We start from the raw sequence: 14,140 nt of genomic DNA on the forward strand, positions 1-14,140 counted from the left end.
TTCTCTTCTCCAGATTAAATAATTCCAGTTCTTCAAACCTTTTCTCCTATGTCAAGTGTCCTAGACCTCTAATCATATTTTTTTGTCTCTCCACTGGATTCTTCTTGATTGGCAGTGGCAATGCGTAGGGGGTGCACAGGGGTGCACATGCACTCCCTGAGAGCGCTGGTGTACTCCCTGACAGGCTGCGCTCCCTGCTTAGGTGACGGGCAGGGGGGCAGGTGGGAGTGCTAGTGCCCCCCGCCCCCTCCATGAGCACCAGCTGTCACTGACTGGTTGCTGGGGGGGATGCAACCAGTCCCGCCCCGCCCCCCCAGCCCCAACTAAGGGTGGCACTAGTCGCCCATGTGAATTGGGCACTGCACTTCAATAAAGACATAGGCTAAAACTGGGCACAGTACTCCAGGTGAGGCCTTGCCAATGGTGGATAGAGCAAAAGAATCACTTCTTCTGACTTGCAAGTAATGGTCCTATTAATACAACCCAGTAAGGTATTCATTTTCTTTTTTTTTCTCAATGCCATTCTAAATCCTAACCCTATTCTCCAAAGTGTCTCCACTCCATCCAGCTTCATGTCATCTGCAAATTTGTTAACTGTGAACTCAGTCCCATCCTCCAAATTGTTAATGAAGATATTACAAAATATCAGACCCAGGACAGACCCCTGGGGAACCCCAATCAATGCCTCTTCCCAATCTGACATCAAACCATTTATGACTTCCCTTTAAGCAAAATGATCCAACCAGTTATGTGTCTATTTAGGCTGCAAACAGTGTTGCCAAAAGCAAACAAATGTCCATCCCTTTTGTTCTGTCATACATGCCTAAAATTGTGGCCACAAAAGGTGGCATCAATTTATGGTGCTTTTTTGCAGCAGATTCTTGTTTTAAGGTGAGAGAACATGGGCATCCCAGAGCTGTCCATACTCTCCAGCTGCCCTGGGCAGATGCTCCCTGGGCTTCAGGGGCCCAATCCTGCACACCCTGGGAATGCCCCTGTAGGGTTTCCTCACTTTCAGAAATGTGCCCTGAGTTGGAACTGGGGTGCACCTTGGGAAATGGAGAAACTGGAAAGTGCTGTCGGGGCTTTAGGGGCCCAATCTGGATTTCCCAGGTGCACCTCTGTAAGCAGGGAAATTTGGAGTTCTGTTTGCAGAAGTGCTCCCTGAGTATTGTCCTGCAGGATTGGGACCCTGCTGGACAATGGGTGACATCCTTTTTGCCCAATAAATCAAGTTAGCTGTGCCAGAATATGTTATTTGGCAATGTCTTTTTATAGCCTAAGAGTACTTTCATCTAACCTGTATTTCCTTAGCTTACTAATGAGAATGCCATTGGAGGCTGTGTGAAAAGCCTGGCTAAAGTTGAGGTATATCACATCCGCTGTTCTCCCCTTATCTGCAAAGCCTGCCACCTTGTCATAGAAGGAAATCAAGTTAGTCAAGCTTGACTTGCTCTGGATGAATGGCTGTTCTTGATACTCTTGGTGCTTAAAAATAGATTCAGATTGCTGCATGCTTCTTCCAGGTATCGAGGCAGACTGACTAGTCTGTGACTCCCTTGATTTCTTTTATTCCTGTTTGTAAAGATAGGCATAATATTTACCTCTTTCCAGTTGTCCAGGACCTCACCCAACATCCATGACTTTCCAAAAAGTACAGTCAGTGTCTCTGCTATAAACTCAGCCAATCCCCCGAGTACTCTAGTATGTATTTTCTCTGGCCCTGCTGACTTGAAAACATCCAGCTTCTCTAATCCACCTCCAATCTATTCTTTCCCTACTCTAGGTATATGAACTCCCCCCATCCCTCCCATTAGCTGCCAACTGTGCTAATCATCTGATAGCTGCCCTTATTTGTGAAGCCTGCAGTAAAAAGGCATTAAATAGTTCATCCTTCTCCACATTATCATTATTAGATTTCTCTCACCATTCACTATATTCTTTTTGGTCATATTTTTACATTCAACATACTTGTAGTATGCTTCTTTGTTACCTTTTATGTCCCTATCTAGCTACATCTCAATTTGTGCATTGGCCTTCCTGATTTTCTTCCTGCATGCTTTTGTGATACCCTTATACTTATCCCTAGGAATATGGCCAAATTTCTACCTTTTTGTATGATTCCTTGTTGAGTTTCAACTCATCAGAGAGTTCTCTGTTTAATCAGACTGGTCTTTGCTGTTCTTCCTGTCCTCCTTTTGCATCAAGATAATCTTCTTTTGCATCCTTAATACGGCCTTCCTAGGGTATGACCAGCTCACTGAGATTCCTTTTCCCCTTGTACTTGCCTTCCATGGGTTCCTGCCCCACACTTCTTTGAGTTTGTTTTTTTTACAAAAGCAGACTTTTGACTGCTATTGTCTTTTATACTGCTGCTCTTCCACCTTGCTTTCCATAGGATCTTGACCTCTACCTTTTCATGGTCACTGCCACCCAAATTGCCTTTGACCTTCATAGCAAACTAGGTGGCTTTTCCACCATCTAATACCAAAAAAAGCTATCCCTGACACCAAAACTCACTGGACTGCTCATGCAGTGCTGAGTTACCCTCCCAACAGATATCCTCAGGGGTGAATCCAAGGATGGTGCAGTGGGGCAGTTGTCATGCTAGCAATAGCATGCTATCATGAAAGTCCTGCTACTCCATTTCCCTGTGCCTGTGTCTCCTGCACAGCTGGAGTCCCAAGCTGGAGTGGGAAACCTGGGGGGACAATGCAGGAAGCAGGGGAGGAAGTAGGGCAGGGGTGGGCAAAATATGGCCCATGGCATGATTCTGTCCAGCCTGCAGTGGATCCCTTGGTTTCACCCAGCTCAAGTGCAGGGGGACAGCCCTGCCTGTGGCTTGTGAGACCAGTCCTGCTGCCCCGGGGTGTGGAGGTGCTGCCTGGCACAGCCCACCCTGTCCCCATGTGCAGCTCAGGCATGCTGGGAGCTGTAGTCCATGGGGCCAGACAGCACAGCGGCCAGACTCAGCTTCCTGGCAGCCCTGACTGCCGCAAACCAGGAGCAGGTGTATGTTCTGCCATTACTGGACCCTGGCCATGCTGCTCAGGCAGCCTTGCCCATCTGCCCCACACCTACTGCCAGAGGCACTGGACAGAGCAGGCAGGGGGTGGTGTCTTTATGGAGACTGGGACCCCTCGTGGGCAGGGCACACTCAGCCAGGCAGATGGGATGGAGCCAGTGGGGAGTGGCATCTGGGATGGGCATAAGTGGGTAGGGCTAGGGCCAGGATTGCAGGGTGGTGACAGCATAAGGTTGGGACCTGCCAAAGGGATGAGCAGGGAGTAGATTGCAGCTCTGCCCTGGGCCCCAGCCCCGTGCTGTCACTGCCCAGCAATCCCAGCTCCGGCCCTGGCTGCCTGTCCTGCTCCTGAATGCCACTCTCTGCCTGCCCGTGGACCCATCCAAGCCACCCGGTGAAGCATGCCCTGCCTGCAGGGGTCCTGGGCCAGTCTCCATGGAGATCCTACCTATCTGCCGGCTCCATCCGGCACCTCTGGTGGTGTGTGTGGGGTGGACAGGGCTGGATAGGATAAATTGGCATCTCCCCAGGCCATCCTTCCCTCTTCTCCCCACCGTGCTGAGTGGTGTAAACAGCTGTGATGGGGTCAAGGCTGGGTCAGCAACCCCCTACCCCGGCCCTCTGGCCCTTGAGCTCACCACAACTCCTTAAGTGGCCCTCCAGCTAAAATAATTGCCCACTCCCGATTTACAGTCCATCTTCAGTTGTGCTGCCAAGGCAGCAAGCCATGCCCACCAGCTCTGAGCACATGGTGTCAGTCCCACAAATGAGGTGGTGAGAACGCTAAGACATTCAACAAGAGCAGGAGACGTGATCCGAGCTGTACGGCAGGGAAATGAAGTGACGTAATCGATGATCATGGACAAGTAATTTTCAAATCCATTAGGAAACTACCTAAACCATCCTCCACACACCAGAAGGTAACTGGCTGCAGTACTGGAGTCCCAATAGTTTTTGTGAACAATACAATATTCCTGGTTCAGACCATATAACATTTTCCCAGAGCTCACCATGCCATCTCTCTTGCTCTCATTCAAATTCCTCCTAAAAAAACCTCCTTTTTGCACCAGCATCTAGTAGGAATGAATATATTTAAATACAGCATTGTCTACATATATCTTTCTATCTGAATCATCAAGACACATTTATGTTGAAACTCCCTGATTGTACGATCTTATTGTTGTAACCTTTCCCCTTCCACATCAGTTCCCTCCTTTGGTTTGATTGCTATCTTCTTTCATCATCGTTCACCTACAATAAGATTGGAAGTTCCTTGAGGCAGAGTCCTGTATTCCAACTTGTTCTGCAAAGTACCTGTCATGCTCTTAGGCACAGTAAAAATAATAAAATGCGGATTGCTGCATGTGGCTTTGCTGCTTCTCCTGGAACCCACTATCTCATGTTCCTAACAAATGTCGATGTGCCACTTCTTGTTTACTTTCCTCGCTATAAACTGATTTGTCAGTGTAACAATCTGTTGAGTAAAAGGCAAGGCAGGGTGGTATCTTATATAGAGCTGATAGTATAATAACTGCTTGGTAGAAACTTGTCTGTAAGTAATAAACACTGTGAATTACAGCCTCAAATATATTTATAAACTTGTAATCAGGAAGTATCTTTAAGTACTTGCCTAAATAATATGAGGTGATGTACGGAGAAATAAGGTATATGGCGGGGGGTGAGGGGGAGGGGATTTTTCCAGCAACCAATACTTAGTTGACTATAGGGAATTTCCAGCTGGTACTTTTAAGTACAAAATTTAGGACTCAAGCTAGAAATACAAATATGAATAAGAACTAGCTTTGTGTAATAATAAACATTTCTATTTTAATTTGGGAAACACCATTACTGTGGGTACTACATTTTGCTTACTAAAAATGTAACAATTTAGTGGGTGATGGGTTTGGACCTGGTGTATTGAAAAATATATTATCCTTCAGCAATGCAAAATCTAGTCCCCAGGTAGTGGATACATACCAATTTAATGTACAATACTGCCCTTCACTGTTCTCCTTATGTTTTTGATTGAACATCTTGTTCATGCTGATGGTCTAACTTGTGTAATTACATTATACAAATTATACCGTGTTTTCTTCCCATTGTGGAAGTAGAAGAACCAAAGATCAAACATGCAAGCACATGATTGTGGGTGTAAACCAGGCAACAGTAGATGTCTTTTAGTTCATTGTTACGCAAGTCAGTTCCTTCAATACCTGGTTTAGAATAAGAAACAGATGCCTGGGCTTTGCACACGCACAGGCTCCATTAGCGATTACTGCAATTACCTATGCTTTTGCATCAGCAATTGTAACGAGGCAAAAGAAAACCCTTGTGATGCAAGGCTAGTATGGGAGCTGTCAAACTGATCTGTCCTCTGGGAGTAGTTAGCCTCTTTGGGATCTTGACATTAATGAGGAGTTACATGGATATCAATGGGAGCAGAGACACAAACGTTAGAAGCAGTGTATTTCAAGTCATCAGTTGGTATTTCTGCACTTCAGTAGCCCCACAGTAGGATGTCTAGCTGTGACCTTTCTATTGTAATCCCAGCAGTCAGGGTAGCTCTCCTGAACTGCATCTAGCAGCAGATAAACATTGAAGATGTCAACCTCAGATGAGAATCATTTAAAAAGGAATACAGTCTCTGGCAAAAATTTTGAATCCCATCCTGATAAATGAACCAACACATTTCTGAGCCCTTTTCAGACAAATTTAGGCCAAAACTACTGCCCCCAGAAACTCTTCTAGTGTTTTGAAATAAGGCTATCAATGAAATAGCCACAAGGCAAAAGGCAGACAAAGTTCTTTGGGTAAATCTTATATCTTTTATTAGACCAACTCAAATAGGTGGAAACATTCTTTGCAAGCTTTTGGGTATACATACTCTTTGTCAGGCTGAGAAAGCATCTGCAGTCAGTCTGTGCTCATCCTGGATGGAATGAATAGCAAGGAAGCCAGAGGCTGGTCTGCATGCAAGAAAGGTAGTCAGTGAAGATGTAAACTGAGGAGTCAGCGGGTGAGAGACAGGTAGGGGGGAAAGGGGAATGAATGTAGCTGGTAAATAGTGGAGAGGTACCACAAGACAAAAGATTTTCAAGTGACCAGTAACTCTTGCTTCGACCTACATAGTAAACTTATCATCATGGCGTCTTTAAGCACGTTTTGCTGCTCTGTGCAGGCTCCCTATTAAACTGGAAGTACCATCGCTGTGTGTGCTAATTAGCACTGCTGTGTGACAGGATTAGTTAGCCCAGGGGTGGGCAGTTATTTTGGCTGGCGGGCCACCTAATGCATTTTGGTGAGCTATTGAGAGCTATGCATGCCAAATCTTTTAGAAGATATCACGTTAACAAATTATCGATAAAAAACAAATTTTATACTAAAAATCAAACATCTACTATCATATATTTCAATTTTATTTCAAAAATATTTTTGTCCTGATTTATTTTTTGAGTACCATATATAGAGGCAATTACATAATAGCTCAATAAAGTCTTACTGTTGTATATTGTGTGTGGGGTGGGCATGCATGCATGTTTGTATGGGGGTGCTGTCTGAGTGCTAGGTCCCAGGAGTAGGGAGAAGGAGGGGAGCCCATGGGGCATCTGCAGCAGAGCTTGTCTGGGTGGTGTGGTGCAGTTGTGGTCCGCAGTTGGCTCTGTGGCACTCTGCATGGGTCCAAGCCCCATGCAGTCCTGTCTGGGGCAGCCTGTACCACACTCCTGCCTGTGCCTGCCAGGCCCAACCCCAGCTAGTATGCACAGTTTCCCAGTGGGGTTGCTTCTGGTGCAGCTGCAGCCACCTGGGTACTGCTCATCTCCCCACACCTCCAGTGGCTCCTCCTCCTCCTGTTCTTGCCCCTGCTGTGCTGCTTTGGATGGGAGGGAAGCTGCAGCCGGGTGGCCCCTGTCCCAGCGTGTGGGGTTCCAGCTCCAGCTCCCAGCCTTTCCACCCACTCTGCCCATCTGCAGTTGGCTGCTCATTGCACCAGTTGGGCGAATGAGTGGAAGGTGGGCAAGAGCTGGAGTTGGAGCCCAACACATGCTAAGGCAGGAGCTGCCCGGCTGAAGCTTCCCCCCTGCTTGGAGCAGCTGAGGAGATGCTGGAGGTGGGGAGTGCTAGAAAATACAACCTTTTCCCTTATCTAGACCTGAATGTAAATAGTTTGTGGCAAGGAGCAGCACCTTAAGTTAGCACCCCAAGACAAGGAGTAGAACCTCAAGGTGCTACTTGACATGAGTAAGGATGTTGGAATTTGTTCCCAAATGAGCAGACAAGGTTCCTTGGGCGAATTTGATATCTTTTATTAGACCAACCCAAATAGTTGGAGAATAGTTATTAAGCAAGCTTTCGGATTCAAAAACCCTTCGTCAGGCTCAGGAAGCTGCAGCAGTCGGTGTGTGCTCTTCCTGGATGGAATGAAAAGTAAAGAAGCCAGGGGCTGGGCTGGGCTGGGGAGTCAGTTGCCAGGCAGATTATAATGTATCAAAAATCCAATGTCTATGTTTATCCCTGATCTCTAGTATCCAGCAGGTTGATGAAATGGAGCTCATAGGCTCGTCTCTGGGATGTGTTGTGTAAATTTCCCTTGAGGATCAGGACTGAGAGATTGGAGAGAGAGTGGCCCTCCTGTGAGAAATGTGCCCCCACCGGTAATTGGGTATTTCTGTCTTTGATGGATTTCCGGTGTGCGTTCATTCTGGTGCGCAGTTGTTGTCTGGTCTCTCCTACATATCTTCCATCAGGGCATTTGGTGCATTGGATGAGGTATACTACATTCCTGGAGGTGCAGCTGTAAGATCCTGGGATGCTGATGGCTCTGTTGTGGGGTGTAGTAATAGTGGGGGTGGTGGAGATGTGTTGGCAGGTTTTGCATTTCTTGTCATGGCACGGTCTGGATCCTTTTGGTGTGTTCTGGGCTTGAGGAAGTTTGCTTCTGGTGATGAGGTTGGCGAGGTTCGGTGCTTGTTTGAAGGCTAGGATGGGTGGCTCTGGGAAGATCTTTTTAAGAATAGGGTCTCTGTCTAGTATGGGTTGCAATTTTTTGAGGATTTTCCGTATAGGTTCAAGGGAGCACATTCAGTGTGATGTCACTGGTAGGCAACAGAAATAGAACCTTGCGTTACCATTTGTATCATGACCTTTCCCTGAGAAACTGTCTTTAATGCGAGCTTTCTCTCACTTTCAGAGCATTCATAATCCTCCCTGCCCCCTCCCCCCATGCGCACAACTACAACCTTTTCCCTGGCTGCTTTCTGTCCCATTCTCACCCACCACCCAAGCTTCTCTCCTGGCCACACCTCTTGTCTTTTCAACTTCTCCTGATTTGTGCCTCCTTGTAAAGCAGGACTATTTCCCAATTAGAAATCAACCTAGTCTGTCTCCCATTTGAAAACCTGACCCGTTCTATAAATCATTCCAACCCTAGTGTTCAGTGTTAAAAGGTGCTGAAGTCAGTAGATAGACAGGGCACTTGGCATCTAGCAGAATGAACCCCTTCTGGCATGTAGCACTCTGCGTGTGTTATATTGGATTGTCACAGCACTTGTCAGAGGATATATGTGGCTTTTCAGGAAGGAAAGCGTTGCTGTCCCCATCACATCCTGGTGGTGCTGCTGCTGCTTGGTCCATAGCTGTTTATTCATCAGAGTTACCCCTGTCTATTTTACAGCTAACCTTTCCTGAAGGTCATTCCACTATCTGCCACCTGTGGACATGCTGGGTAGCAGCACAGCTCTGCCACCATGAGGAGTACAAGTCACCATTATAATAAACCTGTCCAGCCCCCAGCCATGCATCTACAAGTCCTCCATGGTACAGCAGGTAGAAGGTGTTAGACTCTCAACAGCTGTGAAAGTGGACAAAAGCTGCAGGCTCATCTCAGCCTCCTTGTCATTGGATCAAGGTCCCGTTCTGCCAAGGACCACATGGAAGCTGATATGGAGCAGCCTCTCCATGAAAAAATCCCCATGCACAGGTGTCTTCTATAAAAATGGCTTTAGCACATTGTTCAAGTGCTTTAGCAACCAGCTAGTGGCAATGGGAGCAGGATTGAGAGGCCTGGAGCTCCTAGTTATGAACTGCCATGAAGGTAAAAGTTACAAGAAGGTCATCTAGCACTTGGATGAGGTAGGAGTGCAATTCGGCAGCTGTAACTGTGAGTGAGCAGCCCCCTTTCGGATCCACACTACTCATCCCACACAGGGAGGAGGATAGAAAAAGTCCCCCAAACACTGTCTGCCTACCTTTTTTCCTGACTGGATAACCCCATCCAGTGGGATCACTTTTTCTGTGGTTGAAATCAACAAAGACACACAATCAACTTTGGGACTTGGAACATCAGGACCCTCATGGACAATCCTAATAGTGAATGCCCAGAGTGCCACACTGAAATCGTGGCTCAAGAACTCAGGTGATACAACATTGATATCACTGCACTGAGCAAGACCCAGTGAGCGGGAGATGGGCAGCTCAAAGAACAAGGCGGTGGCTATACCCTCTTTTGGAAGGGTAAACAGGAAGGGGAGTTGCCACTAAGAATGAACTCATAAATTAACTCATTGGAACAAATGAGTGCCTCATGAATCTCCATCTCAAAATAGGAGGGAGCCAATATGCCACTGTCATCAGCGTGTATGCCCTGACTCTTTAGGCACTGATGAAACCAAAGAGGAATTCTATAACTGTCTTGACCAAGTCCTCTCTGATGTTCTGGAGGGAGAAAGGCTTATTCTGCTCAGTGATTTCAACGCTAAAGTCAGAAGGGACTCAAACTCTGGAACAGAACCATTAGTAAGGAAGGAGTAGGAAAAGTCAACTCCAATGGCATCCTTCTCTTGACCAAATGTGCAGAACATGGACTCACCATCACCTGTTCTACCAGAAAAATAAGCGTAAGACATCATGGCAAAATCCGTGATATAAGCATTGGCACTTGGCTGGTACTATGTCCTCATTTGTGCCCAGGATTACAAAGATGTCCACATCACCTGAGCTATGATAGGAGCTGATGATTGCTGGACCAATCACTGGCTCATCCACTCGGTTATATCACTCAAACTGGCTCCCAAGCAATGGATGCAGCAGGAGCAGTGCCAAAGAAGGTTAACACCAAAGGACTCAAAGACTCAAGGAAACAAGACCTCTTCCACCAACACTTGAGCAGAAAACTGGTGAATTCCAATCAACAACCATGTTAGCAGCACTTGGTGAGCCTTCAAATGCCCTGTCATCAGCGCCTGCAATGAGACGATTGGATTTTCTACCAGGAAATACCAAGACTGGTTTGATAGGAATGATTGGGACATCCAAGAGTGATCAACCATAAGCACAGGGCCTTTTGTGGTTGGCAGAATGACACCAATTCCAAGCAAAAGAAACTGAATCACAAACAAGCCAAGGCAAAGGTCTAAAGGAGGACCCACAATATGAAGAACAGATGGTGGGAAGACAAGGTGAGGGAGATTCTCATTGAAATCCAAGATCTGCACAGTTTTTTTCAATGCCACCAAAGCCATCTACAGTCCAAACATTCAGGGACCACAACCCCCTTGAGACCTACAGATGGAAGAGACCTGATCAAGCAAAGGGGAGCCATCAAAATGCTCCTGACAGAAGGAGCTTTTTAAAGACCTTCCCAATTGTGATGCTCTTATTGATGAGAATGTTCTCAATTCCATTCCACAACACGCAGTCAGAGACGATCTTGGAATCCCTCCTCCCTTGACAACGTGAGGAAAGCCAACAAGCAGATGAAGAATGGCAAGGCATCTGGAGCAGATCGAATCCCTGATGAAATGTTCAAGCAGGGTGGAAAGGAACTTACATGAGAGCTCCATGCCCTCATCTTGAGGACCTGGAATGATGAGGAAATTCCAGATGATCGCAGGGACACCATGATCATGATAATCTTCAAGAAAGGAGACAGGTCCAATGGTGGAAATTACAGAGGGATTGCCTTGCTCTCCACCACAGGAAAGATCATGGCGAGAATTCTCCCAAACCATCTCCTACCATTTGCTGATGAGCTCCCCCGGAAACTCAGTGTGGATTTAGGGCACCAAGAGGCACAACAGACACGATCTTCACTGCTGGCCAGCTGCAGGAAAAATGGGAACAACATAAACCTCTCTACAAGGCAACTTTGACCTCTTGAAAGCCTTCAACTCTTGTCAACTGAGAAGTGCTGTGGATGATCCTTCTAAGGTACGGATGCCCAGTGAAATTCATTACCATTCTTTACCTGCTCCATGATGGTATGAGAGCAGTGGTTCTCAGTAAAGGATCTATCACAGATACCTTTGAGGTTAGGACTGGGGTTAAGCAAGGCTGTGTTATCACTCCAACACTTGTCTTGATATTCCCTACCATAATGCTACATCTGACCACCAACAAGCTTCCAGTCAGAGTGGAGCTAAACTACTGAATGGATGGTAAGTTGTTTCATCTCAACCAACTCCAAGCCAAACCAAGGTCACCCTGACCTCAGCCATTAAGCTCCAGTATGATGATGATGCTGTAGCGTGTCCTCACTCAGAAGCAGATCTTCAGGCAAACACGACATCTTTACTGAGGCATACAAGGAAATGGAACTGACCTTTAACCTTAAGAAGATTAAGGTTCTCCATCAACAAGCTCTTAATGAGCAGTCCCCAGCTCTGATAATTCAGATTTACAGTGAGACTCTGGAGAACATTATTTCCCATACCTCAGAAGCCCTCTCTAGCAGAAGGCTGACATCAACAAAAAGACTAGCATTGCCTGAAATGTGCAAGTGCAGCCTTTGGATGCCTGAGGAAATGGATATTCAAAGATTGTGACATCAGATTTGAAACCAAGCTCATGAAATCATGAGCAGTTGTGATCCCAAACTTACTGTATGGAGCTGAGACATGGACAGCATACAGAAGACACTTCAAGTCATTGGAGAAGTACCATCAATGCTGCCTGCAGAAGATCCTTCAGATCCAGTGGGTAGACAGATGTACCAACATTACCATCCTTTTGCAAGCAAACACCATGAGCATCAAGGCAATGATCATCTGACATCAACTTTGCTGGGCCAGTCGCATCATCCAGATGTCCAAGTCCAGACTCTCGAAGCAAGCATTATTCTCCTAGCTCAGTCAAGGCATATGCTCAAGAGGGGGACAGAGAAAGCTCTTCAAGGATGTCCTCAAGACCAAATTGAAGAAATGCAGCATTGACATTAACTCGTGAGAGACTATCAGCCAGGACTGCTCCAAATGGAGGAAGAGTCTGTTGCAAGGATCTGAGTACTTTGAAAACTTCATGACAACAACAGGAGACAGAAAAGCCTGTGTGGCAGAAACAGTGTCGCAGACTGAATCAAGAGTCTGGAGCCACCCATCCTGAATGGAAACACATGCCTAAATTGCAGTAGAACCTGTCATTCCCAGTTGCCAGCCATCCTTGGACCCACAGAAGCAATCACTGAAGAAAATTGTCCTTCACTGCGAGGGATTGCTGATGACAATATTGGATTATGTCCACATGTGCCTCTAAACTGTAAACAGCCTGGGACAACCAACCATTTTTTTTAGCACAATTCATCAGTTATACTGATGGTACAGTGCAGCATTTTGCAATAAAATGTAACCTTAACGAGATAATTTAACTACCATTTCATATACCTTTACCCATAGCTTAGTGAGGTGTTTCGTTGTGGATGGAGGGTAAACATTGATTCATGACCAATTTCATTTTTTGTTGCCTTGCAAATTACCAAAAATAGTACAGTAGTGTCATTGTCTTATGCATGATATCAGTTACAATAGTTGAATGACTTAGAAAGACTAGTTAACTATATTTCCTAGATTATAAATAAAAGTTTTCTTCCACATAGTTTCAATGCCAGTTCTATTATTTTACTGTTTCATTAATCTTGTATTTCTACAGAAAAAAGAACAACGTATTGCTGACATATTGCTATAAAAGGGGAGTGCAAACTTAGCCTACTTCTGCTGATAGCCAGCTACACTTTCCTAACTTCTAAAGCTTTCAGCCTGTTGTCTTTCTTTTAACTAATGGAAATAAAAAGGACTTTAGGTAAGTTAATGGTTTTATAAAGGAAAAGACTCTTACATGCAAAATGATGAATAACTGGCTAGGCTGTAGTAGTGCAGAAGAAAGACCTGAGAGTTGGAATGGATCACAGATTGAATCAAACATAACATATGTCAACATAAAATTGTTGCAAAAATAGTAATAGCATACTGGGAGGCATTAAATAGGCTTACTACATCCAAATCACAAGAAGTTGTTTTTCAAAGTACTCAGGACTGGGAAACCCTCTTGAGTACCATAACCAGTTTGGGGCACTGCACTTCAAGAAAGATGTGAACAAATTGAAGAGAGCCCAGTGGAGAGTAAAAAAAAAAAAATTACTGGAGGTCTAGAAAGCATGACTTACGAGAAAAGGCTGGAAGAACTGGGAGGGTTGCTATAAAGAGAACGGCAATGCATAATTATCTGTGTCCACAAGGGATAGGGCAAGAAGTATTGAGCTTAAATTACACATAGGAAATTTAGGTAAGGTATTAGAGAGAACTTTCTAATTCTCAGGGCGTTGGCAGAAGTGATATTTGTTGTGGGATTGGCCCCTTGAAAGTGCTCTACGGCTAACAGAAGTGCACAGTTGCAGAGTACTTTAAAAGTGCCCGATCCCATGACAAATTAACCCTCATTTCATGAGGGTTCAGAGGGTTCACCTCCATTAACTTCTGTTTGTTTCTGCATGCAATGAGGGCTGGGCTGATGCAGCCACCCTTCCTCCCTGCCCCTGGTGCTGGTTGCAGAATGGGAGGGAGGGGAGGAAACTCCAGCCTGCCCAGCTAGCACTGGAGAGGGGAGAACACGTGGATTGGGGTCCCCCCTCACCTTGAGGAAGCTCCAGTCCACCTGCTCCCCACTCCAGCACAGGCTGTGCAAACCCAAGATCAGAGCTCCCTTCCCTCCATTCTCCCCCTCCCATCTACAGACAGCACGGCACTTGGAGGGAGAGGGCTATGGGAGAGAGACTGCAGATAGACACCTCCTCCTGGATCAGCTCGAAAGAAGAACTTGATCCCCCCCCCCCCCCCCCCCCCCCCCCAC

Source organism: Alligator sinensis, unplaced genomic scaffold, assembly GCF_000455745.1.
Source record: "Alligator sinensis unplaced genomic scaffold, ASM45574v1 scaffold85_1, whole genome shotgun sequence".
NCBI lineage: Eukaryota > Metazoa > Chordata > Crocodylia > Alligatoridae > Alligator > Alligator sinensis.